Raw genomic sequence first — 25,729 nt, forward strand, 5'->3', positions numbered from 1 at the left:
GAAACATTCGTGCTAAACCCTTTCCCCCATATATGCAAAAGTTGAATTTGCTACTTGGTGGTCATGGAAGACAAACATTATCCTCCCCAGCCCCCTTTTTTATTTATTTTATTTGTTTCTATCTTTCTCTCTATTTTAGGAGTGGTTTTGATGAGTTTTGATGTAATGGTTCAATCCAGTCACCCATCATCCTGAATCTGCAGGGACATCCATGGGAAGGGAACAAAAAAGTCAAGATGGCAGTCAAAAGCACATGATTGATGTTCTGCCCCCTATTTTATGTAATGTAGAAAAGGGACAGGGCTTTGATTACACAGTTGTAGTCACCATCTTATCTTTTTTGAGCCTCTCTCCCCAGATATCCCTGATACAAGACATCAAATCAGGTGCCTCTAAATAGTTTCAGAGAGATTGGAAGATTTAGTGGACTTTCTGGCTCTGTAGAAGTTCAAACATTATTGTGGATGTCTACCTCTATCTGGACCACACTGAGGGGGAGACAGATAGGCTTTCTAACATTGACATGAATTAATGCTCAATTACTTGGACATCTCCACATCCAAATGTATCTTTCAGTGCATTTAGGGAAGACGTTTCTATTATTAATGTCTCACTGTTCTCATAGAATTTGCTTAGGCAGGTTTGCTTTGAGAGGGGAGGAGGAGGAGGAGGAGGAGGAGGAGGAGGGGGAAGAAGAAGAAGAAGAAGAAGAAGAAGAAGAAGAAGAAGAAGAAGAAGAAGAAGAAGAAGAAGAAGAAGAAGAAGAAGAAGAAGAAGAAGAAGAAGAAGAAGAAGAAGAAGAAGAAGATTTACTTATTGTATGGATGAATCTGAGTTTTTGCCTAAATAATAATGCTGTGGTTCAAGGAACTTGCCCACACAATATATCAATATATACACGACTCTAACAGCAAGCACTCAAACTCAGATTCATCCATACAATGAGTAAATCTTCTTCTTCTTCTTCTTCTTCTTCTTCTTCTTCTTCTTCTTCTTCTTCTTCTTCTTCTTCTTCTTCTTCTTCTTCTTCTTCTTCTTCTTCTTCTTCCTCCTCCTCCTCCTCCTCCTCCTCCTCCTCCCCTCTCAAAGCAAACCTGCCTAAGCAAATTCTATGAGAACAGTGAGACATTAATAATAGAAAAGTCTTCCCTAAATGCACTGAAAGATACATTTAGATGTGGAGATGTCCAAGTATAGTATGCCAAACATTTCTCAGAGTTCTTTAAAAAAAAATCATGAAACCTGTAATACATCATTCCAAGAAGAGGTTAATAATTCCAATGAGATGTGCTGACAAACCTGCCAGTTCAGAAAAGCATATGGTCACAGGATAATGGGCTCTTTGATCTTTAGTAAAAAAAAAAAAATTTAAAGAAGTTTTGGAAGGTTTGTATTTTTAAGTTGGAGTAGGACCTTTTGGCTTAAGGAAATTGGTTTAATGCAATGTTTCTAAAGACTGGTGGACAATTTGGGAGTCTGCCAGGCTGTCCATTCTTCATCTTGCTATCTCTTCCTTAAAAAAAGTCCAGGGGATAAATCACTGTGATATTCACTTTATCAGAGTAAAGCCCTTGTAACTATCTGGCTGAAACTTCATAGCATTAATGTCCTTTAAAGTGTCTTACACTACCTCTCTTATTTTCAATCTCTTCTGCCAAAAAAGGAAGTTGCAGGGTTTTAATGCCAATTTTAGCATATTGCTGAATATCTTTCAGAACTGAATCTCAACCTGGAACAAACTGCATCTCATTAACTTTCATTCTCAAATCAAAGATTCAGCTGTATCACCTTTAAATTTCAGATCCTTACTTCCAATCATATTTTGGCAGATTTTAACACCTCTAGTTCTTATACTAGCTTAATTACTATTTTTTAAAATGTTCTATTCAGTGGTTATGCTCTCTAATTTAAAATCTGTTTTGTCTTAATGTAGGGATAGGCTTTTGTCGGCATCTGATGAAGATCAGACAGGAAACAAGACTATATGAGCTCATTCTACTTTATTGTTAGGCTACATTATCAGTATCTTGCCAGTCTGAAAGTACAATTCTCCCACCATCCCTTTTTACAGCCTGATCAGTTAGGGTGTATCCTTTCTAAGTGTCTTTCTCTGCCCATTATTCAGTTGTGGGCTCCTCCCCCTAGGCAGCTTCTCTCCCACCCACCCACCCACCCATCTTCCAAGGTCGTTCTCACATTCCATTACAGCTTTGCAACTCCCAGAACAATATTGGAAACCCCCCTTCCCAAGATCATGCTACCCAGTTTTGGAAACAAAATTAAGACTTGTCCAAAGTTTAAACCTGTTTAGCTTTGGGTGGGGGCAGTTAGGGGGTAATTAACCAAAGTTTGCTAGATCCTATCACCTAGAAGACACTCACAACCAGAAGAACGTTGCCGGCCTCCCTATTAAAGTATTTGATCATTGTATTTTCTTCACTATCCTATGAGAATGGTTTATGAATATTTAAATAACAAAACATAATTACCTTAAACAAAACAGTGCAGGCCTTTACTATCATGTGTTATACACTATGCAGCATAGGATATGTTTCAAATCTTGGAACTACTTATTGGAAACAGTGAGCAATCTGAATTCATGGATTGTCTTTTGATGACATGCTGTAATCATTACTTGTCTCCCTTGTGATGGAGATCTGATCAGATTCCAAAGAATCTGTCTAGAATTTTATAGCTAACATATAGTAGCATTTTCTGATCATTCAGAAATGCCATTCAAGAGTTGGAACATTAACTCGTATAATTTGGACATAGCTTATAATTGTCACATTTGTATATGAAATTCACAGGATTGTCAATATGACTTTAGAGTCATCACTACTTGTCAAGGATACATATGTTCGTTTGGCCATAACCCCAATATTTGGAATTTATCAAGGCATCAACAATTATGGCTTGTTCACATGTGGGAAAGAGCCAAAGAAATTATTATACAACATTGGAAGGATAAATGTGGATTGTTGAGATGTATTGATTGTCGACTTTTGAATTAGCATTCTTTTGACATCAAATAGGAATAGGATGTTCAAGCAATCTGATCAAATTTACTGGGGTTGTTTTCTTTACTCTACAAATGTCTAGGACTTCTTGTTGCCCTGTCTTTTTTCTCTTCAACTTTAATCTCACATTATTCATGGGGTGATGTTGTAAAAAATAATAATTTAATAAATTGTATGACTGGTTAATATTCTTACAGCAATCAAATATGAACCTGTTCCTTGCATTTTTGTTTCCCCCTTTATTATGTTATCACGATCATTTCTCTTTGCTTTAGAAAGCACAACAAAGTAATATTTGAAGACAGAGTCCTATCTTAAGCTTTTCAAATTCAAAACAATAATTCTAAAGTTCTTGGTAACAAATGTTGATCTGAGTTTCTTCATTTAAAATGTGAAATGTCAGTAGCATCTACAGGGGCAATCAACAGTGTCAAACTGGTGTGCACAACTGAGTAATCAAAGCCTTGCCCCTTTATAATGTGTGTTGCACATTGCATGCACATATAAAGCCCTACACGGCATGGGACCGGGTTATTTGAGGGACTGTCTATCTCCGATTATTTCCACCCAACCCACCAGATCCAGCAGACAGGGCTTCCTATGGGTCCCATCAGCTAGGGATTTTGATTTGGCAGGTCCTAGGCAGCAGGCCTTCTCTGCTGTGGCCCCCACTTTAGGGAAAATTCTTTCCCCCTAAGTGAGGCTGGCCTCATCCATTTTAACTTTCTGGAGGTCCCTCAAGACCTGGTTGTGTCAACAGGTCTGGGGACCCCAGGGGACTGGCGAAATATTGAGATGGCTCCTGTGTAATTAACACCTGTTCTTTGCCCAATTTCTTTTTTATCCGGTTTTAGTTTTGTGCTTTTTATAATTATAAAGTTTTTAATATTAATAATATTAATATTATTTAGGAACTAAAGGAACTAAAGATTACAATTAAAAGAGAAAAACACTTAAATTTGATTTATTAATACAGAATGGTGCAAAATGTTTTAACACTGGACGTATTAAAGGATATTTTTAAACAATGGACCCAGAAGTTAATTTTAAGAGTGTCTGCCTCTATAAATAGACTGTGTTCAAAAGACATTATGGAAGAGGAACGAGTTTTACCAGGCAAGACTGAGAGTGATCTGGAAGTGGATTTAAAAATGACAGGCTACATGAATGATATGGAAAAAGATGTTACACTGGACATACAAATGAAGCCAGCTGATGTCTTAATAATTAAAAGGGATATACAAATAACAACTCAAAGAGTGACCTGGATAACTTTCCTTCATTGGATTTACAAAAGAGACTTGTTAAAACTTTGAAGAATTTTGTGAGAAGGGACAACGAAAAAATGAAAAGAAATCAATTTCTAGGACATTATTTGAAGGGACTACAGATCAAGATTGTTAGAAGAAAAAGGAAGGAATATAAAGTTGTCTTATTTGATCAAGGTTAAAATAGATATGTTATCTCTGGTAACCCTTAATGGACTTTTGCTGATCAGGACTGAATGATGAGGCTTTAAAGATTTGTTTATAGATAAGAGATGGGATATGGGAAGAAGAGATCATTTGTTGCATTTTAAGAAAAGGTGATAAGTTACTAAAATTGTTTGTACTTGTGATAAAGAGGGAAGTCATTTCTTTATATATTTCTTTTTTTTTCTTTACCATATTTTTTTTCTTTCTTTTCTATTTTTCTTTCTATTTTTTTTCTTTTCTGCACTTTCTATTATTTCCTTTTTAATCTTTTATTTTTTTAGTTTGTATTTTTATCTTTTTAATTGTAATTTTTAATAACATTAATCTTTAAAGAAGTCCATCAATAACAATCAATACAGCCACTGCATAGGCTCTACCATACTCCCAGTCCCCAAGCTTGTAGGCAACACCATATTTTCAAGGCCTTGTGAAAAGCCAATTTAAATATAAATTGATTTAATCAATATATAGTAAATAAAATGAGCGAGGTTTGAGACTGTGTGAATTTTATTTTGCTAATGTTTGTCTGAAGTCCTCCATCGAGCACAGGGACCAGAGGCCTCTACAGTGAAGGTAAAAAAAGTCACGATGGTAGCCACAAAGGTGCAGTGGAAGCTCTACTTCTTCTTTACATGCATTATATGTGTGACATTCCTTAAAAAGGGGTGGGGCTCTGCAGCTGCTATCTTGGGTTTTTTTTGCTCTCCCTCCCACCAAAACTCCTGAAGGAGACATAATTCATCAGAAGAACAGATGTATGACATGACAAGGCATCTTCCATTTAGAAAACAATAAACAAAAGAACCAAATAGCAAATCATGTAGTCCAGTGTTGTCCAAACTTGGCCACTTTAAGATGAGTGGACTTCAACTCCCAGAATTCCCCAGCCAGCATGAATTCTGGGAGTTGAAGTCCACTCATCTTAAAGTGGCCAAGTTTGGACAACACTGATGTAGTCAGTAGCATCCAGGACAAATGATGATGGCACAACAACGATGATGTAGAGTCATCATGTCATGACACAAATCCTGCTGTTACATCCTTGCCTCCTGACATCTGACACAAGAACATGAGTCATATTTTTTGATGTCATGATGCATATATCATTTGCCTGCAATATGGAAACTTCCTTGTCTAAGTTCTTTGTGTGTACTAAACAGAATATATATATACATAGGTCTAGTTACTACATGATACTTGATGTCAGGACTGGATCTCATTGGATGGGAAGTGACCATGGTTGTCTTATGGCAGACCTCTTTGACCTAATCCCTCCAGATGGACTAGGACTTCAGCTCCTGTGGTCCAGAACTTCATCTGGATACTTGAAGTCATGGGCCAAACATATGCTGAGTGAAAATGGCATATGTAAGAGATAACATAGAACATGCATAACTATCTAACTTCTATTTTGACTCAGTCTTCTCTGAGGTCATGGAGAAAATCTATCTATGTAGTCACAAGGAGTCAAAAACAATTTGATAGCACATAATCAATCAAATCAATCTTCTCTGAGGAGAAGATAGAAGTTCCACTGGGTAAGTGTGAAGACCTGGTTGAAAAAGCGGGATTCCAGCTCAAGCTTGATTAAAACAGCTGGGAATATGCACTGAATGCATTCAGATTTCCATAACTGGATGCAGTCCATCCTAACATACTTATGAAACTTCTAATGGCTTGGCTGAACCATTCTCCATTATTCTTGGTGAATGCATGAAGTCCTATCATGTATAGATTAACAAGCTAATTAGTTATGGATTATGGACTGGCCTGTGCATTACTAGTTCCTCATTAAGCTAGAGTGAGGTATCTCAGAGTTCAGTTCTGGGCCTGCTACCTTTCAACATCTTCATCAATGCTGGAGAGATTAAACGAATACAGTACTTCTCTGCAGATGACACAGACCTGGGTGGAATAGCTAATAGGCCTGTGCAAGGCAACTTTAACTTAGCTAATTGAGGCATTTCACACAGCAGACACAATCTAATCCAACCATGAGGAGAAGAGGTGATGCAGTTTGCTTCAATGAGGCATTCTGAGTCACTCTGCAGTCTTCTCTAAGCTTCCAACCATGGTTGCAAAAACAGAAAATGCTTCTGCACAGAGGTTTTTGCACAAGTGCTGGAGAAGATAAGAGGATGCTACAGGAAACTTCAGAGAAAGGCAAAGTGAAGAAATACTGCTGCTTCACTTTACTTTCAGGAGAGAAGGGTTGCACAGGAACAGCTTTGAATGATGTCTTCAGTCAAATCTTCCTCAAAGCATAAATCTCTTTCAAGCTTGCCCCAGCTCTCGTGACTAACTTTCTTGGAGCCAGAAACAAAACCCAGCACAGTCTTGATCAGGCAAAGAAATAGGCTGAAAATAACAGCATGTAACTTAGTAGAGAAATTGCAAACTTTTTCACTTAGAGGGAAAAAGGTATAGCATGAGAAACACTTGGCTTTGGTAATAGCACTTTTGAAAATGATCTTGGAACAGCATTTCTACTTCTTGTGAATGATGGAGCTGCATAATTTATTCAGAAAGCTTTCACATCAAAATCAGTAAGATATTATTTTGTCTCAAGTACATGTAAATTATTATTATTATTTCTTTGCTTTCAGTCTCTGTATATTTGAGATGAGTAAACAACTTTTCTTCCAGTAGTTCCACAAGTGCTGGCCCTGACTGCTCAGCCAAGTCCTGAGTCCTGTACCCCACTTGTCACCAGATGTCCAGGAACTAGAACACTTAGCATGGTCCTTGTTGACCTGGGCAACGACCGATCCAGTATGGGCTTCTGTAAATTATGTCTCTGTCAGGCCCAGCCCAAGAACAATGGTGAAACAGTCCAGTCAAGTAAAGTTCCTTTATTTGCTCACACCTTATAGACGGAATCTTGCCAAACCAAATCTATACTACAGCAAGGAAATACCTTGGGAGATTCTAAGGAGTGGCTATCCTGAACCTCTTTCACTTCCCACACTCTCCCTGCGGACTGTATTGTCTCGTCTCCTTTCCCCTCCTGGAATGCATCCTCTCCTTCCTGATAGCTTGATCTCTCACATCACCCTCCTCCTCATAGATACATTCCATCACAATCCCACCATATTGTTTATGGGAGAGACACTCTTCATCTGGCTCCTCTGATGAGACCTGTCCACTATGGTTGAACCTCTGGCATAGCTCTCATCCTCCTCGGAGCACGCAAGCCCCACAACCACATCAAGGTAGTGCCTCACTGGGGGATGATGATGATGATGATGATGATGATGATGATGATGATGATGATGATTTGAGGTTCACATATAACATGAGCTCATATTGAGTTTTTGAGTGCTTAATAAATTAAAACTATTCTCATTACTGGCAGGATATGTGTCATGTTTGATTTCCTCTGTGAAGTCAAATCACTGATTGCTCTCTTGGAAGAAAAGACAAGAGGCAAAACTATTCATCCCCAGTTTATCAGGGAAGAGGGACAATTCTTAAACAAAGGACAGCACAATGCCATCTACCAACAACTCCCAAAGCCGACTCAGAAGGACACCATGATTGATGGTATTGTATGCTGCAGACAGGTCAAGAAGAGCAAGGATGGATGCACTACCCCCATCCCACTCCCACCAGAGATCATCCAAGAGCACGATCAATGCTGCTTCCGCTGCAAATCCCAGCCTGAAACTTGACTGAAGGGGGTCCAGATAATCCACTTCATCCAGAGTCCTCTGTGTGAAAGAACAGGCTGTGGAGAAAGAATTTCAGGCTCCTGTACTGCCTCCCTCCCCTCCTGTCTGAGCCTTCTCCCCTTCATCAGCACGGCAGAGGTGCCAATAAAGCTGTAATCTTGGAACAGGTGGGAGAACGGAGGAGACTCCTGTGGTTTTGCGGCTGCCAAATGAAAGCAGGTGTTGAAGGTCCAAATGGGAGGAAAGGAGTATAGCAGCCAAGCAAGACAAAGCATGATGAAAAAGGTGCAAGAGGTCCATAAGCTGGCAAGAAGGAGGAGGAGGAGGAGGAGGAGGAGGAGGAGGAGGAGGAGGAGGAAGAGGAAGAGGAAGAGGAGGAGGAGGAGGAGGTCATCGTTGGATGACCATCCACAGACACAACAAGGGTGGAGAAATAATTACATTTCATCACCCTTCCCTAATAACGGCTCTAGGTCATGGTCAATCGTCTTCACTCCTTGTCTTCTGCCAGCAGTGCTCTGGGCATTTCAAGTTCTTGCAGAGGGTCAGCAGCACCATGAACATACACCCACAAACACAGAGATGAGAGAAGAAAGCCAAATGGAGGGGACAGAGAAATAGAAGAATGTGAAACAAAGGCCAAACTCTGTCAAGAAATCCTCTTGTAATCTAAAACCTTAGAATCAACCTCTGAGCTTTAACTGCTTATTGTTAAAGGTGAAGGAGCAAGTTCTATGAAATAACAGGCAGACCACTCTGACAGTCTTGATTTGAGATATATCATAGTCTATGTTCCTGAAAAAGCCCTACAAATCACATCAAAGCTCCATGCTGACCAGCATCATTTCCTTCACTAGCCACCAAAGTTTTCCAAAGGTCCACAAGGGGGTGTGAAGTAAATAGTTTTGTCCTGTTTTGATCTCCAAGAATGGATTTTCAAGGCCTGGATCCTCTTAACTTGGGGCTTTCACAGGGTCTTCTGACTGACTGCCTTTGAAAGACCCACCCACTGTTCTTGAAAGCACCATTCACATCAAAACAAGTTGCCCCAGAACTAAACCTAAAAATTTTTAGACCCAAGACTCCCTTGATGAAGCTGAATGATTGCTGACATTCTTTAGATCCCAGCCATAGTTGTAGGATTCACAAATGACTATTAATGTCATTTTAACTTTTGTTAAGGGGGAATTAAGCAAAAGCTTCCATCATTTCCACTGTATACCCTACAGAGGATTGACAGCTAACAGACTGTTCTCATCTGCCTTTTGTTCTTATCTGATTTATTCAAGAGACCATCATGGTAAGGACTTTACTCATTTTGTCATTTCTTTTTTGCATTGTGATTTGGGTATGATTTTCCCCTCTTTCTTTGACTCATCATTCAACAGTGGCATAGCAACTTGCCTGCTTGCCTTCTTTTCTTCCTTTCTTCCCTTCCTCTCTCATGTCCTTCATCCTCTTCCTTCCCAAGGCAGTGCATTTGAGTGACAGCAGCCATACAATTTTGCAAAAAGGGCATGTGTGTCAATGAGAATGTCCTTCCCGGGTCATGAATCAATTCTGGATGATGTCTTTAGGGCAATGTTGCAAAAGAAGGAACCTTTATTAAGGACTCTTGCCTTCATTTTTCCCCTCCTTCATTTCGAGCATCTGCCTTGCCATCTTATTTGTAACCATTTGCCTGGCTCCAATACATTATAGGGAATTGCATTCAGGCTAGTTGAAATAGCAGTCAGAGAAAGGACAAAGCACCTTTGTCCCTCTGCCAGCTCTTTGCATTTTAAGGGCAGAGGACACAGATTTATCTGCAAGAGAGCTCTTTGATCCTTCTGGCTGACTACAAGGCTTCTGACAGAAGTCTTTCCCTGTCCTATGTGATGATGCCAGAGAAGAACATAAGTCTTCAGTAAGAAAAGCAAGTGTTCTCTCTCTGAGTTACAACCTCCTGTATTTCTAATGTGCATTCCTTAGTAGTCTTCTTTTTACTCAGAAGGATCTGGCAAAGGAGGAATGGAGTGCTCTGCTTATGAATAAAAAGTAGTCTGGGAAGTCTAGAAAAAAATCTTTAAGAAGAAAGCAATGACAAACCACTTCTTGCAAAGAAGTCCACATAGATATGTCTATGAAGTCATCAGGAGTCAAGATCCAATGGAAGGAGAGTTTATCTCCTGCTTAAAGCTACCAGATAGGCGCTTTGAAAATACAGATGACCATTAGAGGGCAGCACAGTTAGGGTTTTCTGTATCTTTGCTACCATCTAGTGGCCATTTAGAATTTTGCAACCTGGTCCTGGTAACCCTATTTTGAGTAGAAAAAGAAAGATAGGCTAATAAAAGAACTTGCAGTTAAGTCCACCATCAAAAGAAATCCAAATGTCCCATGCAGATTTTCCAAAGTCACTTACCAATTGATCAACATCCTATTTTCACCTATTTCTCTCCTCTACTTTTGAGAAAATTTATTTCAGATTCATGGGGTGACACATCTTTTCAAGGAGTAGAATTTGGGTGGAAGGTTGTAATTTGGGGCTCTTGCCAAAGATTAGATTAATCATGAGATAGCTTCATTCATCACTGAAGCCTTTCATGCATCTTGGTACAAGAAACTAGAAATAAAATAAGAAATGCCTCAGTAACCCAGATCAAATTCAACACGTGTTTTCTAAAAGTAGGAATTGCGTCTGAGTTTGGAAGACTACAACTGAACCATGGAAGTGATAGCCATTTACTACTCATCCCGAGCATCTGTTCTTTAGCCTTTTGTCTAAAGTGAAATATTTTGGCAGTTCTAAACAAAATTAGAGACAGAACCCACCAGAAAATCAAGTTATCGGATGACGACGAAGCCCAGAAAAATACACTTTTCCAATCCATCAACTTGAAGACAAGAGCTTCTCATTTATGCAGGATTTGGAAATTATGTGAATGGGCCTCTGATTGCAGTCTATGATAAGTTGCCTTAATGATCTTTCAGTCCAAAGTTGGGATATAAATCTAACTATACATACTACAGACTCAAAAGAGATACATGCAGGACTAGCTTATTAAAGATTACTGGTGCCTGCTTATAGCTTTTTGAGATTCCACAGATCTTTTCTGCCTCCCCACATCGCCTTTTTTGTACGGCAGCATGAGGGATTAAATCAACTCAAATGTTCAGCTACACTCCCTTCATACCGGTACAATATGATACTTATCGGATTCATAGTAGGTATTAGTAATTTGGGATGTGATGATACACTTCTGCTTTTGAATGTTGTCTGGCATTACTGGAGGAATCGTTATTCCTGTGGCGCTCTTAAATATAGTCTCTTCCACCCATCCACCAGAGGACAATTTAATTGGCCCCAACAGACAACGTTCGAGCCAAGACGAGAGGTAGACACGTTTAAAGCATCACTATGACCATTTAGCACCACCAGGCATTTCAACTTTCCAAAAATGCTTTAAAAAGGTTCAGATGAAACCATGCCTTTCCATTGTGTATTTTGACAGACAGAAGAAGGGAGCCCAAAATTGAAAGGATTGTGAAAAAAAACAGCCACCTTTGAAGGAGGGGGGGCAAAATAATAAAAGGCATTCCTTTCCCTGGATTCAGTTGATTTTGGAGTTTGGGTGGGGTTTTGTGTGTGTGCATCTGTGGGGGGGGGGGGCACTGCCAAAAGCAAACAGTGAATCACAGCCTTGTTATCTCTGTGTGTGAGAAGGTGGCCAGATGACTCTCCACCTCCATCTGCTACAGCTTTAAAAGTGCCATGATTTCAGAATTTCGTTCACCGTGTTCTCTTGGCTCTTGAGAGGCTTAAGGGAGGTGTTTTGAAATGCTTTCCACAGGGACTGGAGAACAAACAGCCTTGTGGAATTTGAGAGACAAAAGCCCTTCCTTCCAGATGCTGTGGTGGATCGTGGTCCATGTCTACGGACACTGGTTCTGAGAAGGATTAGAAGCACGCAGCTGTCGCAAGGGCAAAAGGAGAGGAGGAAATGGAACCCAATCTGATTTGCAGACCAGACCTGGGAGTTAAGTACCTCAGTCCATCATCCTACTGGTTGGTCCAGGGTTGTGCATGGGTGGTGGGTTAAAAAAGTCAAGATGGAGCTGTCACTGCACAATCAAAGCCTCATTCCTTTCTTAGGTGTGTCGCAGCCACCACCTTGACTCCAGTTCACTCTGTTCCCATGAGCAGGAATGGGAAAAATGGAATCCCCTGGTTAGTTAGCATTTCTTTAGAAAGATAGCTATCCATTTCAGGAGTGCATGTTTCTTTCACTTCTCTGATGAATGAGGATGAAAGTTATAAAAGAAGACAGGTTCACACAACTATATTAGATGCCATTATTTTTATGTTTGTGCCTTCAAGTCCATCTTGACTCCTGGTGACTGACTAGACAAAGTCCGTGCGGTTTCTTAGCAACATTTTTCAGAAGTGGTTTACCCTTGCCTTCCTCTTCCGGGGGCTGAGAGGGACTGACTGAAGGTCACCCCGTTGGTTTCATGTCTAAGGCAGGACCAGAACTCATGTCTCCTGGTTTCTAGCCCAGTGCCTTAACCACTATACTGAACCTCAAGTTAGATTTCATAATCAGCTCCAAAGTTTGGCACAACTAGAATGAATTTATTCCATTTATTCCAAGTTCTCCCAAACCTTTTAAATTTAGAAGCAGGAAGATTTACTATCACTAGAAATCAACAGATTTTTTCTTTCACAGCCTCCCATGTTTGATTTTTTTTTAAAAAAAACTCTGCCTGCAAACTTACCAAACAACAGACTTACCAAAATGACAAACTGGATTTGTAAAAGCCCCTAACACTGTATTTAGATTGTCTACTAGCAAGAACTTACAGCTATCACATAATGATATCTAGCTGGACATCTCCACTCTGGGCTGACCAAGCAATGACATTCAGATCCTTTCCCAGTGGCAGGTGGATGTGGGGGTCTGGATTGGGGAGAATAGTTTTCAGCTCAACTCTAAAAAGAATGAGTGGCTGTGGGTTTTCAGCCCCATCCCCCAATTCTGGAGATTTTCCATGCACTTCCCTAGGCAGAATTGATGAGCAATTCAGGGATCTTCCTGGAGTCATGGTTCCTGCTGTAAGGTTTGCCCCGTTCGACAGAGAAACTCCCATGACACGTGTGGTTCACAAAAGAGGTTTACTCATGCGTAACGTAGCAGTCACAAGCAAAGCCAGGACTGGCTTGGTACATTTACATTACACCTTTATAGTTGTCTCAATCCCCCCGCGGGCCCTGTTGCTAGGTTACATATTACAAATTAGATTGCAGATTGCCCCCTGTAATCCCCCGCTTCTACTGGAATGGCAGGTTCAGCCCAGTTCTCTTGTTTCTTTGATCGTTGTTGCCTGTGGCGTGGTCGTTGCCTTCGTTGGGGCTTCTGTCACGTGCACAGCCGGAAGCTCCCCCTCGCGCGCTGATCTCTTCCTCAATTCCGGGCTCTCTCCTTTGTCTATAGCGCCCGCGGCCCTCTGGCTTAACACAAGGCATCCGCTCCAGATTAGTGAAGTGGCGCCAGGGGGCCCATTCATTAGCTTGCGGTTTCGCCTTTCCTCTTTCTGCGCTGGCGCTCGAGCGGTGAAATTGACTAAAGCGCGGCTGGGCAAGTTCCTAGGCGTGCGGTGCAGGCTGAACCTGACACCTGCTAGGAGGGACCTTTGCACAGGTTCATCTTGTGTGCCAATTGTGCCCTTCTTGACTGGGGGGCTTGCTCATAGTGACTCATGCCTTCGTTGCATCCCACTTGAGTACTGTAATGCACTTTACATGGGGCTGCCCTTGAAGAGTATTTGGAAGTTGCAACTGGTCCAGAACGCAGCAGCATGGACAGTTCTGGTGTCTCTCAATACACTAATATAACACCGTTGCTCTGCAAGCTGTCCAGTTCAAGGTACTGGTTAGCCCCTATAAAGCCTGACATGGCATAGGGCCAGGCTATTTGTGGGACCACATGTCCCCCAATCTTTCTGCCACCCCACCAGGTCTAGCAGGGAGATTATGCTCCAGATGCCCTCCATGAAACAATGCTGTGTTGTTTGTCCCCAGAGTTCTACTTCTGTGGAGCTGAACCTGCCCTGTGGAACAGCATCCCCATGCCCTGAAATCCAGATGGCCCTGACCCTGTTAGCCTTTCAAAAGACTCTGAAGACCCAGCTGTTCCTTCAGGCTTTTGGGTTGTGTGAGGTGGTTTTGCTTTGGGGGTCATTGTTTAACCAGGGTATCGTGAGTTGCTACTGTTATACTGTCACTGCTGTTAAATAGGCAGCTCTATAAATCAAATAAATAAATAAACAAACTCTCTTACACACACACAAAAAGCATATATTCATACCTATCTAATGCAAAGTCCAGCTGACCAGACTACATTTGTGTTCCAGAAGAATTGAGGCCAGAAGTTCACCAGATAGGTCTATTCTGTATTCTAAGGTTCTCACCTTTAAAGCCCTACATGGCTTGGGGCCAGGTTATTGGAAGGACTGCCTTTTCCCAGTTTCATCTGCCCAACCCACCAGATTGGGGAGGTAGGGTATTTTATGGGTCCCCCCATTAAGGAAGTCCATCTAGTGGGACCAAGAAGGAAGGCCTTCTCCGTGGTGGCTCCCTCCTTGTGGAACATCATCCCCACAGAGATAAGACTGGCCCCCATCTTGATGCTCTTCTGCAAGGCCTTGAAGACATGGTTTTGCCAACGGGCCTGGGGATCCCAGGTCAACCTGGAGCCCATCAAATGGCTAGTGTAAATGTATTGTTGTTGCCAGGGGGGTCGGGGGTGGTGGTGGAGTGGGTTTTGTATTTGGAATTTTTATTCTTGTAAGCCACCCGGAGTCACCGTAAGTTGGGCAGCCATATAAATGGTTTAAATAAATAAATAAAATAATGGCTCCCAACTACTAGTGTTCCTACCCACATTGATAACTTCTGACAAGACTTCACCAGTCCCATCTCTTACCTCTTGCTACTTTTCCCCTTGAGTAACATCACCTTATCCAGTTCACATGGAAACCCTCTCTTGTTTTCAGAACCACTTTGTGTTTTGAGAATCATCTCTTGTTTTGAGGACCCTCCACTATGAGGTCTTCCCTGAAGCTTCCAAAACAATTCCTTCAGCATTTACAGCAGAGGTTTTTAACTGTTTTGTTCCATGGACCTGTTTGAGTGTCTGATTGAAACCTACGGACTCCTTCTTAGGAAAATGTCTTTCAAAGCATAAAATCAAAGACCTAGATATAGATTGTATGACAAAGGGAATTGATTATGCTCAAATACGGTTATTGAAATACAGTGGTACCTCGGTTCACAAACTTAATTCGTTCCGCGACTCTGGTCGCGACTCGAATTGGTCGTGACCCGAATCAAATTTCCCCATAAGGTTCAATGTAAATACGGTTAATCCGTTCTGACCCCTCCGAATTTGGTCGCGACCCGATTTTTGGTCACGTCCCGAATCAAATTTCCCCATAAGGTTCAATGTAATTATGGTTAATCCGTTCTGAACCATATGATGTTTTTTTTAAAACCGCAAATATATGAAACAAAATACAGTACGAAGAGAGAGAATGCTAACCTTGCTCGACGCGACTTCTGGCGTGGAGGACAGGAAGCCGGGTGGGGAGGCGGATATTGCTTGGAGGGAGAGTCCCCCTCCCTACAGGAAGCCGCGACCACGTGTCACGGGAGGGAAAATGGCCACGGATCCTGTTCGTCACCCGATCCGACGTTCGCGAATGGAGGGAAAATTTTGCGAATGGAGCTGTTCGTGACCCAAACTGGTCGTGAACAGAAGCGTTCATGAACCGAGGTACCACTGTATTAAAAAAAATAATGTGTAATATAGGGGCATCTTTATTAATCCTTAAATCGATAACAAGACAATGCCCTTTATTACACTATAATAGTTGTAGATTTATTGAAGTTCACAAGCATTTCTGGGGTCTATAGGCCATAAATTACTGTGTTGCCTACATACAGTATGTCACTGAATGAAAAGCTAAACTTTAGTTAGTGGTTAGCGAAAAATAAGTTGTCATTTTTTCCCATCCATGTTCACAGACCCCTGAAATCTATCCACAGGCCCCCAAGAGGCCTGTGGACCCTTAGTTAAGAAATCCTGCTCTGTGGCCTACTTTGGAAGGGTTTCATGTCCCCCACCTTTTGTATACATCCATTCATATCTTCACATAAGTAGATGGCCTTAGATAGTATACACCCTCTCCTCGTTTAGTGACCATGTTCTGTTTCTGCAACTTTGTCATTAAGAGAAATGGCTGCTAAGCAAACACATGACTAAGAAAGAGAGAGACACTGCAAAGATCACTTGTTCACTGCCATCTAATTCAGATAAAGTTCTCTTGCACATTATTCTGTGTCTGATCCTTTTTCCTTTTTTGCCCCCTCCCAGGGTGGAGAGATTGCTTAAACAAGCGATCTCTTCCTGAGCTGCTTTTCTCTGCTTTTTTCTTCCCTAAAAAGTGCAAACTGCAAATTAACAAGCTCAACTCTGTAAACTTAATTAGTTGATTAGAACTCTCCCACCTTGCTGCCTGAAACTGACCAGGCCTTAATCAGTTTCACATTGAAGGCTTTTTGTTGTCAGACACACAAAATTTGGTTGTAAATGTATGCATTGGTCAGAAAATGATTTTTTATTAGCCTTTATTACTGTCATATTTGCAAATGGTCAGTAACTGAGGTAGACACTAAACAAGGAATGGCTGTATATACATGAACAAAAGAACTATGAATCAAATTTGGTGACATAGCAGGTCACCAAAGATGAGTTGTATGGCATACAAGTTCCCTTTATTATTGCTTCTCCCAATTTCCACATAGCCGATACCTGTTACTGTTGATTTAACGCTATTTTCAGATCCATTTTACATTTAGGGATGCTTAAGGGCATCTGTAAATTCTGATATGAACTGACATGAAGTTTAGCTCTCATGTGAATGGATAGATTAGAGTTTAAGTTTATTTACACACTTTCATATATCCATGATGCTCTGATTGAAGTCTCTGTCAGAAAAATGTATGAAAAATACAGTGCAGTTTGAGAGATCAGACCTTTAGAGAGGCATATTTTCAAATAAATATCTGTATATAAAAAGTCAGTACATAAATATCTGTGTATAAAAATCTGTATATAAAAACAGATTTAAAATGGAAATTTTCAAGCTGAGTTAAAACATAAATCACAGATTAAATCAGAAATAGATGTACGGTTGAATGTACAGAGAAATGACAAGGACTACAAACAGACTGATCATTTCTATTTATTCCCACACACCTGAATTTTACAAAGTTCCCATGTTCCGTAGTTATTCTTTTCCAAAGGCCCGCTCTCATATTAATCAAGATATTTTAAACCCTTCCCCACATTGGACTACTCTTAGAGATCACTGTAAATTACCCTTAATAATCTCTATATATTTATTATTAATTTTCAATATTTTCAAAATGTGTATGCCAGCTGATCCACCAAATTCACTATACGCTGGTTCACTGGTTAGATCTAGTTCTAAAACTAAAAACACGATTGATTCTGGACCATTGCAATTACATTTTCTTCCACACCAGATAAAATCAATTTCACTCACTTCTAGCTAAAAGGAAATCTGAGGAATTTTGAAAGCAGTAATTTCATTAGCACCCAAAAAAGCCCAATCAGGATTTTATGCATCTTGTCAGTCCGGGTGATTCCCAACTGCAGTTCTTTCCTTTCTGCCGCAGCTATGGAGTTCTAGAAGGAATCATGGTATCCAAATACTTGTGGGGAGATCCTTATCGAGCAAGAGAATGGAGAAACCAAGATAACTAAAAAGTATTCCAACAACATTAGCAGACAGTTATGCCAAAATATACCCCAAAAAACTCACTGCTATATGGAGATGGCTGATGGAAACTTCAGCAAAGGATTGACATCAACAGCAACATAGATGCAAAAAAATAGAGTAAGGAAGATGACCTTGACAGAGATAGACCAGATCAGTTACCACAGCAATGAGGAGAAAACATGGCTTAAGTCCAAAACAGGCAGAAAGTATGCGTATTTGGCTCAGACAGACACCTCCCTGTTTCACATGAGTATAAGAAGGGGAGGGAGCACAGCTCAGACTTGCAAGATTCTGTTCTTATAGCCACTCTCAATAAAATTAGTCTTAGCTTTCCTGCAGAGTTGATTCTTGGTCTAGTCTACCTGGTGGAGCTGACACAGTTTCAGCTATGCAGAATAAATACATCTAAGTACTGTCCGTGGGGCTGCCCTTGAGGAGTATGCGGAAACTTCAGCTGATACAAAATGCAGCAGCACAGGCAGTTGTGCATGCCCCTAGAGTGGCACACGTTAAATCACTGTTCCGCAAGCTGCATTGGTTGACAGTTTGCTTCCAGGTCCAATTCAAGGTGCTGTTTTAACCTTTAAGGCCCTTCAGGGCATGGGGCTGGGTTACCTGAGGGACCGCCTCTTCCTGTTTACTTCTGCCTGTCCCATTAGGTACGGCAGAAAGGGTACGCTCCAGGTCCTGTTTGCAAAGGAACTACATCTGGCAGGACCCAGGAGATGGACCTTCTTTGCCATCACACCCACCCTGTGGAACATCATCCCCCCCAAAGTGAGACTGGCTCCATCTTTGATGTCCTCCAGAAGTCCCTTAAAACCTGGTTATGTCAACAGGCTTGGGAGTCTCTCAGAAACAGGGATTTAATAAGGTGGCGACATTGTGTGTATCATCTAATGCTCTCCCGAGCCCTTTTTTAAAATGATGATGATGATGATGATGATGATGATGATGATGATGTTTTAATTGTAGCGTGTTTTTGTAATTACTGTTTTTTATAGTTTTATTGTACACCTCCCTGAGTCACGTTTCTGTGAAATGGGTGGCATATAAATATGATAAATAAATAAATAAATACATACATACATGCATACATGCATACATGCATACATGCATACATGCATACATGCATACATGCATACATGCATACATGCATACATACTTTATTTTAGCCACAGTCATGGCTAAAATAAAGTCATAGCCACTAAAACACAGTTTGGTGTTTTTATCCTATGCATTTTGTGAGATTCCACTCACTCTCAATTAGTTGCCCTCTGCAAATGGTTTTCATCTGCTAATCACAGATTAACCATTCTTAAGGTTTTAAGCAAATTGGGAATGAAGACACATTTCCACTCTCTATGAGTTTTAAAAGAGGGTCTTTGATGCCTGTCTTTTGCATGAATTCACAGGGCTTTGGGATTCTGGATAATTTTGCAAATAACAACTGAGGGGGCCACAAGATTGCTTTTCTATTTTTGATTTTGGGGGGGGGATGGGAGGAGGGGGTTGAAGAAGAACAGACTCTGATCTGAAGTGCTGTTGCAAAATATCATCGTTTTGCCCTCAACTTCCTGCGAGTAAAATCCCAGAAAAAATAGGTAGGGATCTGGGTGCTGCAGAATGCTGACTTGCAGAAAATCCCAGATTCAGGTAGGGATGTAAAAAACATTGGCCAATCTGGATTCCATCAGAGTATGAACAAGGCACAAAATCCATAAATATTCCTCATTCTCAGCTCAAAACTTTAGTGCAAAAAAAATTGTGTATATTATTGCAAAATGGTGCCTTAAAAGCATTTTATATCATGCAGCTGCAAAAGGTAGGATCTATTAGGAGAAATGACACGTAAAATACTGCATATTAAGAAAAGCCATGACCGTTTTCTTTTTCTTTTCTTTTTCCTTAATTGAAAAACTCTGACAGAGGAAAAGCATACTTAATGTATCACTTTCTCAGTCATATTTAGACTCATCTGTACATTCCAAGATTTGTCTATTACCACTTCCTGTTAATGCAGGTTATGGAAAAGATCCTGGCTTCAAACTCTGGAGGTAAGACAGAAGCTGATGAAACCAAAGCTACAGGCCAAGTTTCCTGTTAAAAAAACATAAAAACTCTTGGTGACTGTCAGGCTCTCCCTAGGCAAGGATACAGTTTCCTGAAGTTTTCCAGGAAAGGCCAGGACCAAATAATTATTGTAATGCTAGAATGGGAGCCATCACAAACAGTTGAGTCTCTGAACTATTATGGCTGATTCCCAAATGTATATCCTCCTTTCTTCCTTAGGTCCAAATCCTCTCTTCCTGTGTTTGCCTTTTCTGTAATGTCAACCAGGCCTTTCACTTGTTCTTAAGTGTAGTTGCCTGTTTACATTCTCTGCATTCCTATTCTGAGAATCTCTAATGAACTAATGAAATGCTAATACTCTCAGCCCTTTGAGGTAGACCAGACCAGGAAACCAAAGTTATGAATGCTAATACTACTTTTATTATAAGGTTACAGTAAGAGACTCTTGCAAGTCTGAATGTGCCTCTCCCCTCCCTGTCTTTATCTTTAAGAGGACTAGGGAGGGTCAAGTCTGAGACACTTTCTCAGATTATCTTTCTGCTTTGGACTAAAATTTCTTTTATCCAACCATTGTCTTGGCTGAAGCTCTTTCTCCTGTTCCTCAGGGTTATTCTTACAGTCCATTACAAATACTGACTACATGGGCATGATCACTTAGCAGAAGTAGTTTCCAATGCCTTCTTGTGGGATTTTTTTTTCCAACTTCCCAGTCTATTTTACATCCCTAAGTTTTCCTAGAAGTTTCCCATTCAAGTACAAAGTTCAATCCTGCTTAGTTCTTTTGAGACCAGCCAAGTTTGTCACCTAATGTGCCCAGACATATTGCAAGCAAAACGTTCCCCCTCTGTTATGCTCCAATACAACTGAAGGCTCCTGAAATAAAATAATCTATATACTACTAAAACTCTTGTGTCTGTAACCTTCAGCTGGGTGAAACAGTGTGTCATAGGGCAACAATTTTTGAGCCAAGGTAACTCAAATGGGCTAACTTACAGAATGCATCCAGGAAGAGGCTTCACCAGAGCTCTCCTGAGGGTTGTGAAAGGAGGGCAAGTGGTGCAAGCCTATATTTTATGTGGGAAGGAAGGAAGGAAGGAAGGAAGGAAGGAAGGAAGGAAGGAAGGAAGGAAGGAAGGAAGGAAGGAAGGAAGGAAGGAAGGAAGGTTTCTGATTCTCCCTGCCAGCTTCCCACAAGCAAAGTCAATGGGGAAGCTGGCTGCAAGTCGCTCATACTCCCACTGCTTTTTTGCCTTGGTCATTCTGTTTTTCTATTTAGGTAAAGACATGTCTCTGAAACAATGACCCAACGGGTCATGGGTTGTCTAGTCCTAACTATTGCTTTGGTAGTCAACTGCCAATAAAGATCATTCTCAGTTGCCTCCCACCCCACATACAGAAATACATCCTGCCCCCTGCTAATAAGGAGATCTTACAGTAACAACACCAAATTCTTTGTTGTTTTTTTTCAAGGAACATAAATTGATAGACCACCATCTAAAGTTAGGAACCAACACAGACAACCCAAGATGCACCTCACCAATAAGACACTGAGCAAAACCTATGATTGTGCAAGGGAGAAAAAAAGCCCGTACATGTACAGTATTCCCCCAAGCAATGTTGTGTTTCTGAACTCTCTCCACACTTGCTTATATAAATTGCTGACCTTGTTCACTGGTTTCCAATGCAATGTAGAGTAAGTGAAAAATGAAAATGACAATCCTGGGCTAGATTTGCAACATTTCTTATCCAGGGTAGTTATAAAGTTCTAGGGCCTGCCTTTGAACAGCCTGCTAAACTTAGTTTTAAATTTGGTGGGCATTGCTGTTTTGTTCTGGTTTTGGTGACACAGCATATTACACAAGCCTAATCAATCTGATTAGTTTATGACTCAATATATTACACAAATGCAGCCTTTGCATTTTTACTAGCAGGGAAGGAAGAAAGCATTTACCCCTTTTTGTTCTTAACAGCGTTGCCTATTCTGATCAGAGCTGAAGATACTCCCTTCAATTCACAGAACTGTTGTTATCCAACAGGCACACCTTAAGATGTAGCTACAGAAAGAGCAAGAAGGAGAAGGAAGGAAAGGGAACAAGAAGCTCTATTTTGCATTTGTGAGATTTCTGGCCTCCTCCCCTAATAACACAGAGGGCTGAAAGGCTATATGTCATGACTTAGTTCAAGGAGCTGCTTGTGATTCTGGTCCAAGCAATGAACTGGGTTGGACCACCTTGGCCTCCCAATCGGTATCAAAGGAAAAATGCATGATATCACCAGGGCATTCCATCCAGTCATAGAAAGGGCTTTGCAGAACAAATGTGGCAATACAGTGTCTCCTTGAAACGATAAATGAATTTCTGTAACACCCGACCCCTCCCGGAACAAAAATAACAATTTCATTGGAAATCAGGCTGAGCAAGAAATACGTTATGTATTGTTAGCCACCCAGAATCACTAGCTTAAGATGGGCAGCCTTATAAACCCTTTAAACAAACACATAAAGAAATAAACAAAAACATTTAACAATTGAATGTTCGTCATCGCGTTACAGGAATTCTCAAATTTTCCACTACCGTAAGCCCCTACAGTGAGTTTGCTCAGAGAAAGCAGAGTATGATTCTGAGTATGCAGTGCTCTGCTTTGTCTATGCAAGCCCATAGACTCAATTTAAAAAGTCCTTGTCCTTTCTCTAAATTGGGAGCATCATGACCCACAATTTGAGATCCCCATCTTAGAATTAAAGCACCATTTCAGTAGTGCAGAAATCTAAACAATCATGTTCTTTGCACTTTACATCTCAAGCGGTGCTTCTCAACCTCAGCAACTTTAAGATGTGTGAACTTCAACTCCCAGAATTCCCAAGCAATGTTGACTGGTTATTATATATTTTTGTGCAGAAGCTTCCTCCTTTATTCACCACTTCCTGGAATGACCATGTAATAAAGCAGCGTTGTGTGAAACTGTCAGTTCGAGAAGCATCACAGAAAAGTCGAGTCAAGGACAGCTGTAAGCATGCCAGTCTTTTTTAAAAAAAATGAAATGAATTGACCATCTCTTCTTCCATTTCAAAAAATAATCCATGCAACTCACACCCACCCCATCCAGCTGAGAGTCACACAACTGAAGTGGCGTCAACGCATTTGTAACAAACACATTTGTTCAGATTTTTAAAACAGCCCTTAGGGGGGGAAAATGTCAGATTCAAAAATCGCTCTGCCAAAGTGGTGAGAGACCTCAGTGCTGAACACATATCAGCCATCTTTGATTTTTTGTAAAAAAAAAAAAATCTAAATTCTAACAGGCTATACGGTGAATTACCTGAAAATATTTCCATTTTCTTATCCAATTACAATAAAGGCATTGGCAGAGATTCTAGTATTTTCTGCAGGGTTACATTCAGTTGGCCATGCTAAGCTGTGCAAATTCTTTGCTTTCTGAGGACTGGACTCACCAGAGCAGGGTTCCTCAACCTTGGCAACTTTAAGAGGGGTGGACTTCAACTCCCAGAATTCCCCAGCCAGCCTTGCTGGCTGGGGAATTCTGGGAGTTGAAGTCCACCCCTCTTAAAGTTGCCAAGGTTGAGGAACCCTGCACCAGAGTGTAGTAACTGCCCAGAGTAATGTATCTTCTACCAAACATGGATGACTCTTGTGGGCAAACCCTATCAACCGCTTAATATACAGCAACATGTAGCTATTTTTTCCTTATTGAAACAGTAAGCTTATGGGATCTTAACTGAATTAGAGCTCCAGTCTCAAAGATAAACAGTGAGCTGCATTGCATCCTCTGAAATTTGCCTAAAAGAAACACCCAACCATAGATTTTCAAAGATTTCACATCCCCACCCCAGTCCAGAGATGAATCCTGTCCCACTCCTGACTGGGGTCTTAATTCAGATCAAGTCCTTACTTACTTCTGAGGAGAGAAAAGAACTGAAGTAGCTGCATTCTAGGTGTTAAAAATAATATTTAGTCTGGTCTTTGCATTTTATTTCTCTGTTAGGTCATCTAGACAGTGTTTCTCAACTTCAGCCAGTTAACGTTGGTAAGGCTAAGGAACACTGATCTTGACTCTTTAGAGAATAAGTGGCATTATTTCTTCCTCTTGCAATCACTTGAAATCTCCCAGATCTTCATCAACTTTCATAAATTGGCACCTGGGATTTGACTGTGTATTTTCTGCATGCCTGTCTGATCCCTGCTTTCTGCAAGAGATTGGACCAAATGGAGGCAAAGGGGAAACTCCAAAGCTGGGTTTGCTACAAAAGGTTAAAATGAGGGGTGGGGTGGGTCAGCTGCTTTCAACATATCCTGGGATCCCAGCCACTGGGTTGGCAGGTGAACCAGGCTATCTTATTAAACCATAATATGGTTACCTTACTATGGTATAGATATTGTAACTCAGTAGTTATGTTTAATTAATCCAGGTGTCTCATGTGACCATACCCACCAGTTAACCTTAGCCTTCTCTATTGGAAAACTCTTAAGGAAAGCTGTAAATTCAGGAGCTATTATAGATCAAAAAGTGATAGCACAGTTAAGAAAGATGCTTTTCCAAGTTCTGGTTCTCAGTGGATTCATGCACTGGGGAGAGGATTAAACTGGATAATCTCCAAGATCCTTTCTGACTTTTCTATCCTATGATTCTATAACTGATGTTCAAGATTAAGTGCAAAGATGGGGGGAGGGATTCTAGAGTTGCATTGGGTCACCAGCTGGAATGCTTAGGACTGTAGTAGGTATGAACCGCAGCTAAAGAAGAAAAATCATTCCAGCCCCCATATTGTAATGATATTATTGGATTTGCTGGGGAAATATCATAACAGAGCTATCAGACATCTTCCATGAAAACAAAATAGAATAAAGAAAAATGAAACTGAAGAACAGTGAGCAGGAGAGCCCTCAACCTAATCCAGTGTGTGGCTATAAAAAGATTTACCACCTGGAAGCTAATTCTCAACTTTATTGCTAGTACGTATCAAATTGCTCTGTGAAGGAAAGGAAAGGAAAGGAAAGGAAAGGAAAGGAAAGGAAAGGAAAGGAAAGGAAAGGAAAGGAAAGGAAAGGAAAGGAAAGGAAAGGAAAGGAAAGGAAAGGAAAGGAAAGGAAAGGAAAGGAAAGGAAAGGAAAGGATCTGTCTTCTTTAGAGCAATCACTCATTACAGGATGGGTACCCAAATGCCAGTTCTACTGATTGTTTTTAATATTCGGCTATTTTGGAAAAATTGGCGGCAGGCTATAAATAGAGAACTGACTCAAATGATGTACCTATTGGTGTTTTGCTATGTCTTACGGGGGTTTTCCCCCTCTTCCTTTGAACAAAATGGGTCTACAATTTCAGGTCTGTTCTAGCAAACTCAGTGGGAAGCACATATAAAAACAGAATTGGCCAAGTCTTCCTGATGAAGGATCAACATGGCTTTCTGTACAGAGAAGCCCTCCTCGCCAAATTTGAAATGAGTTAACTCCAAGGCATGATCTGAAATAATGTATACCTTAGATTCCCAACTTTTGACATATCTCCCCACTGCTGCCAGAGGATGTTGTTAAAGAAGTTAAGAACATTCAAAACAGCATGGAAAAAGCATTTCAGGATGAACTATCAATAAGCACCCAAGACATATCTTAAAAACAAGAGGGAGCAA

Source organism: Python bivittatus, unplaced genomic scaffold (genome assembly GCF_059951505.1).
Source record: "Python bivittatus isolate LINGU-HERP-01145 unplaced genomic scaffold, Pbiv_v1 ctg000340_np1212, whole genome shotgun sequence".
NCBI lineage: Eukaryota > Metazoa > Chordata > Lepidosauria > Squamata > Pythonidae > Python > Python bivittatus.